This window comes from Schistocerca cancellata, chromosome 8 (genome assembly GCF_023864275.1).
Source record: "Schistocerca cancellata isolate TAMUIC-IGC-003103 chromosome 8, iqSchCanc2.1, whole genome shotgun sequence".
Taxonomy (NCBI): Eukaryota; Metazoa; Arthropoda; class Insecta; order Orthoptera; family Acrididae; genus Schistocerca; species Schistocerca cancellata.
Window position 1 is genome coordinate 44013085 of NC_064633.1, and position 6348 is coordinate 44019432.

Below are 6348 nucleotides of genomic sequence, written 5' to 3' on the forward strand. Positions count from 1 at the left end.
TAGTCATTAAAATTGATACACCATGATGATGACGTGCTACAGACGCGAAATTTAACCGACGGGAAGAAGATGCTGTGTCATGCAAATGACTAGCTTTTCAGAGCATTCACACAAGGTTGGCGCCGGTGGCGACACCTACAACCTGCTGACATGAGCAAAGTTTCCAACAGATTTCTCATACACAAACAGGAGCTGACCGGCGTTGCCTGGTGAAACGTTGTTGTGATGCCTCGTGTAAGGAGGAGAAATGCATACCAAAGGTCGGGTTGTAGTCTATGACGATTGCGATTTATCGTATCGCGATATTGCTGCTCGCGTTGGTCGAGATCCAATGACTGTTAGTAGAATGCGGAATCGGTGCGTTCAGGAGGGTAATACGGAACGCCGTGCTGGTTCCCAACGGCCTCGTATCACGAGCAGTCGAGATGACAGGCATCTTATCCGCATGGCTGTAACGGATCGTGCAGCCACGTCTCGATCCCTGAGTCAACAAATGGGGACGTTTACAAGATAACAACCTTCTGCACGAACAGTTCGACGACGTTTGCAGCAGCATGGACTATCAGCTCGGAGACCATGGCTGTGGTTACCCATGACGCTGCATCACAGACAGGAGCGCCTGCGATGGTGTACTCAACGACGAACCCGGGTGCACGAATGGCAAAACGTCATTTTTTCGGACGAATCCAGGTTCTGTTTACAGCATCATGATGGTCGCATCCATGTTTGGCGACATCGCGGTGCACGCACGTTGGAAGCGTGTATTCGTCATCGCAATACTGGCTTATCACCCGGCGTGATGGTATGGTGTGCCATTGGTTACATGTCTCGGTCACCTCTTGTTCGCACTGACGGCACTTTAAACAGTGGACGATACATTTCAGATGTGTTACGACTCGTCTCTCTACCCTTCATTCGATCCCTCCGACACCCTACATTTCAGCAGGATAATGCACGACCGCATGTTACAGTTCCTGTACAGGCCTTTCTGGATACAGAAAATGTTCGACTGCTGCCCTGGCCAGCACATTCTCCAGATCTCTCACCAATTGAAAACGTCTGGTCAATGGTGTGCGAGCAACGGGCTTTTCTCAAAACGCCAGTCACTGCTCTTGATGAACTGTTGTATCGTGTTGAAGCTGCACGGGCAGCTGTACCTGTACACGCCATCCAAGCTATGTTTGACTCAATGCCCAGGCGTATCGAGGCCGTTATTACGGCCAGAGATGGCTGTTCTGGGTACTGATTTCTCAGGATCTTTGCACCCAAACTGCGTGAAAATCTAATCACATGTCAGTTCTAGCAGAGTATATTTGTCCAAAGAATAGGCTTTATCATCTGCATTTCTTCTTGGTGTAACAATTTTAGTGGCCAGTAGTGTAGATGATTTTCTTTTACGTGGGTTAGAAATGACGGTCCAGCAGTAGCTGAATAATAAAACAACGGTGAGCACAAGACGAAGTGTAAAGTGGAAATATCGTCTTGGATACATCTTAAGAGTCGAGGGACATGAAAGGGAAGCAGTGGTTGGGAAGGGAGTAAGACAGGGTTGTAGCCTCTCCCCAATGTTATTCAATCTGTATATTGAGCAAGCAGTAAAGGAAACAAAAGAAAAATTCGGAGTAGGTATTAAAATCCATGGAGAAGAAATAAAAACTTTGAGGTTCGCCGATGACATTGTAATTCTGTCAGAGACAGCAAAGGACTTGGAAGAGCAGTTGAACGGAATGGATGGTGTCTTGAAGGAAGGATATAAGATGAACATCAACAAAAGCAAAACGCGGATAATGGAATGTAGTCGAATTAAGTCGGGTGATGCTGAGGGTATTAGATTAGGAAATGAGACACTTAAAGGAGTAAAGGAGTTGTGCTATTTGGGGAGCAAAATAACTGATGATGGTCGAAGTAGAGAGGATATAAAATGTAGACTGGCAATGGCAAGGAAAGCGTTTCTGAAGAAGAGAAATTAGTTAACATCGAGTATAGATTTAAGTGTCAGGAAGTCATTTCTGAAAGTATTTGTATGGAGTGTAGCCATGTATGGAAGTGAAACATGGACGGTAAATACACTCCTGGAAATTGAAATAAGAACACCATGAATTCATTGTCCCAGGAAGGGGAAACTTTATTGACACATTCCTGGGGTCAGATACATCACATGATCACACTGACAGAACCACAGGCTCATAGACACAGGCAACAGAGCATGCACAATGTCGGCACTAGTACAGTGTATATCCACCTTTCGCAGCAATGCAGGCTGCTATTCTCCCATGGAGACGATCGTAGAGATGCTGGATGTAGTCCTGTGGAACGGCTTGCCATGCCATTTCCACCTGGCACCTCAGTTGGACCAGCGTTCGTGCTGGACGTGCAGACCGCGTGAGATGACGCTTCATGCAGTCCCAAACATGCTCAATGGGGGACAAATCCGGAGATCTTGCTGGCCAGGGTTGTTGACTTACACCTTCTAAAGCACGTTGGGTGGCACGGGATACATGCGGACGTGCATTGTCCTGTTGGAACAGCAAGTTCCCTTGCCGGTCTAGGAATGGTAGAACGATGGGTTCGATGACGGTTTGGATGTACCGTGCACTATTCAGTGTCCCCTCGACGATCACCAGTGGTGTACGGCCAGTGTAGGAGATCGCTCCCCACACCATGATGCCGGGTGTTGGCCCTGTGTGCCTCGGTCGTATGCAGTCCTGATTGTGGCGCTCACCTGCACGGCGCCAAACACGAATACGACCATCATTGGCACCAAGGCAGAAGCGACTCTCATCGCCGAAGACGACACGTCTCCATTCGTCCCTCCATTCACGCCTGTCGCGACACCACTGGAGGTGGGCTGCACGATGTTGGGGCGTGAGCGGAAGACGGCCTAACGGTGTGCGGGACCGTAGCCCAGCTTCATGGAGACGGTTGCGAATGGTCCTCGCCGATACCCCAGGAGCAACAGTGTCCCTAATTTGCTGGGAAGTGGCGGTGCGGTCCCCTACGGCACAGCGTAGGATCCTACGGTCTTGGCGTGCATCCGTGCGTCGCTGCGGTCCGGTCCCAGGTCGACGGGCACGTGCACCTTCCGCCGACCACTGGCGACAACATCGATGTACTGTGGAGACCTCACGCCCCACGTGTTGAGCAATTCGGCGGTACGTCCACCCGGCCTCCCGCATGCCCACTATACGCCCTCGCTCGAAGTCCGTCAACTGCACATACGGTTCACGTCCACGCTGTCGCGGCATGCTACCAGTGTTAAAGACTGCGATGGAGCTCCGTATGCCACGGCAAACTGGCTGACACTGACGGCGGCGGTGCACAAATGCTGCGCAGCTAGCGCCATTCGACGGCCAACACCGCGGTTCCTGGTGTGTCCGCTGTGCCGTGCGTGTGATCATTGCTTGTACAGCCCTCTCGCAGTGTCCGGAGCAAGTATGGTGGGTCTGACACACCGGTGTCAATGTGTTCTTTTTTCCATTTCCAGGAGTGTAGTTTGGACAAGAGGAGAATAGAAGCTTTCGAAATGTGGTGCTACAGAAGAATGCTGAAGATTAGAGGGGTAGATCACATAACTAATGAGGAAGTATTGAATAGGATTGGGGAGAATGGAAGTTTGTGGCACAGCTTGACCAGAAGAAGGGATCGGTTGGTAGGACATGTTCTGAGGCATCAAGGGATCACCAATTTAGTATTGGAGGGCAGCGTGGAGGGTAAAAATCGTAGAGGGAGACAAAGAGATGAATACATGTAGCAGATTCAGAAGGATGTAGGTTGCAGTAGGTACTGGGAGATGAAGAAGCTTGCACAGGATAGAGTAGCATGGAGAGCTGCATCAAACCAGTCTCAGGACTGAAGACCACAACAACAACAACAACAACGTCTTAAGATGATAAGCAGAGTTCAGCCCGTACTCACGAGCCTGGTGCTATGTGGGCAGCGGCCGATGCTGCGGCAGGCCGCTCGTCGCGCCGAGGTCATCCGCCCGGGGCCGAGCTGCGCCGGGGCCGCCCTCCACAAATATTCCAGCGCCGGCTGGACAGCGTCTGTGTGCATGAGGTGCGCAGGCCGGCCTGGAGCCGCGGTGGCACCAATCTGGGAGAGGAACGCGCCTCGCCTCTCTACACGTCTTTAATGAGTTCACTCACCTCCCCGTCCACGTCTCCTCCGGTGCCGGAGAAAAGAAACGAATAAACCTCGCGCGCTCATTGGCGTTTTACGCAGCTCTCGCATCGCAACTCGGCCCGCGTGTTCTGTGTAAATAATGGAGGATCATCTGCAACATAGGCTTTCGTGGCTCAGAATTTTGTATCCCTCCGTTTTTTTTTTCCGTTCGCCCAATTCTACCTAATTAACGCCGCTGTCAATACTACTCCGAAGCTGAAAAAGAAGCAAATTCCACAAGCGGCAGGGTACAATTATGTTTATTTTTGGCTAACTAACGGCTGTAAGCAAAATGCGGAAGTCTAGAGACGCATAGCAACAGCACCTATATCACTAATACTTAAATACCATTTTCGCCGTGTCTGTCTTTCATGGTGCCGCTGCATTCTACATCATAAAACAAGGACATTGCGGAATAGTATTATATACCTAGACACGCCGAGAAAATAATAAGAAACTCCCTGTTCTGCGCTCGTAGGTAGCACACCGCGCATTGTAGACGTCACCGCGCGCTCGGGGGTCACAGCACCAAGTTACGACACCTGAAGGTGGGCGTATAAGAGCCCCAAACCGGTCGTGTGATAATAAAAGAACTTTACAACTGTAGCGGTATTTTCAGCCTCTGTAATTGTAGTGCTGGCAGAAGAGCCAACACCGCGTTACTAGAGGAGGCCGAAATGCACGCGTTTTAGCTCACGCAGGCTGGCGCGAGGTCTGGAACATGACAAGGAAGTAGAATTCAGAAAGCGGAAGAATTTAGGTTGATACTTAATTTTAATCCATTAATGTTGAACGTCGCTCTTGACGGTACATGATTCACAATACAGGGTGATTAAAAAAGAATACCACAACTTTAAAAATGTGTATTTAATGAAAGAAACATAATATAACCTTCTGTTATACATCATTACGAAGAGTATTTAAAAAGGTTTTTTTCACTCAAAAACAAGTTCAGAGATGTTCAATATGGCCCCCTCCAGACACTCGAGCAATATCAACCCGATACTCCAACTCGTTCCACACTCTCTGTAGCATATCAGGCGTAACAGTTTGGATAGCTGCTGTTATTTCTCGTTTCAAATCATCAATGGTGGCTGGGAGAGGTGGCCGAAACACCATATCCTTAACATACCTCCATAAGAAAAAATCGCAGGGGGTAAGATCAGGGTTTCTTGGAGGCCAGTGATGAAGTGCTCTGTCACGGGCTGCCTGGCGGCCGATCCATCGCCTCGGGTAGTTGACGTTCAGGTTTCATAACTATCCTTTTTCGTAGGACTCTCCATACAGTTGATCGTGGAATTTGCAGCTCTCTGCTAACTCTGCGAGTCGATTTTCCTGGGCTGCGAACAAATGCTTGCTGGATGCGTGCTACATTTTCATCACTCGTTCTCGGCCGTCCAGAACTTTTCCCTTTGCACAAACGCCCATTCTCTGTAAACTGTTTATACCAACGTTTAATACACCACCTATCAGGAGGTTTAACACCATACTTCGTTCGAAATGCACGCTGAACAACTGTCGTCGATTCACTTCTGCCGTTCTCAATAACACAAAAAGCTTTCTGTTGAGCGGTCGCCATCTTAGCATCAACTGACGCTGACGCCTAGTCAACAGCGCCTCAAGCGTACAAATGTACAACTAAATGAAACTTTATAGCTCCCTTAATTCGCTGACAGATGCTGCTTAGCTCTGCCTTTTGTCGTTGCAGAGTTTTAAATTCCTAAAGTTGTGGCATTCTTTTTGAATCACCCTGTATTATCTGTTCAGAATACATTCATAGTAACTGAATAGGTCGTAGCAAATGACGTAGCTGAAGGCTATGCTAAACTGTCTGTCGTCTCTGCAAATGAGAGCGTATGTAGACAGTGAACCATCGCTAGCAAAGTCGACTGTACAACTGGGGCGAGTGCTAGGGAGTCTCTCTAGACTAGACCTGCCGTGTGGCGGCGCTCGGTCTGCAATCACTGATAGTGGCGACACGCGAGTCCGACGTACACTAACGGACCGCGGCCGATTTAGAGGCTACCACCTAGCAAGCGTGGTGTCTGGCGGTGACGCCACAGGAATAATAAGAAAGTCCTTCCCTGTGCGGAACTCGCAGCAGCTGCGCGAGTGCAGGACGTGGACACATGGTGACATACGGGGTTAGGGTCTTCCCTTGAGCCATGCTCAGGTAGCCGAACTCGT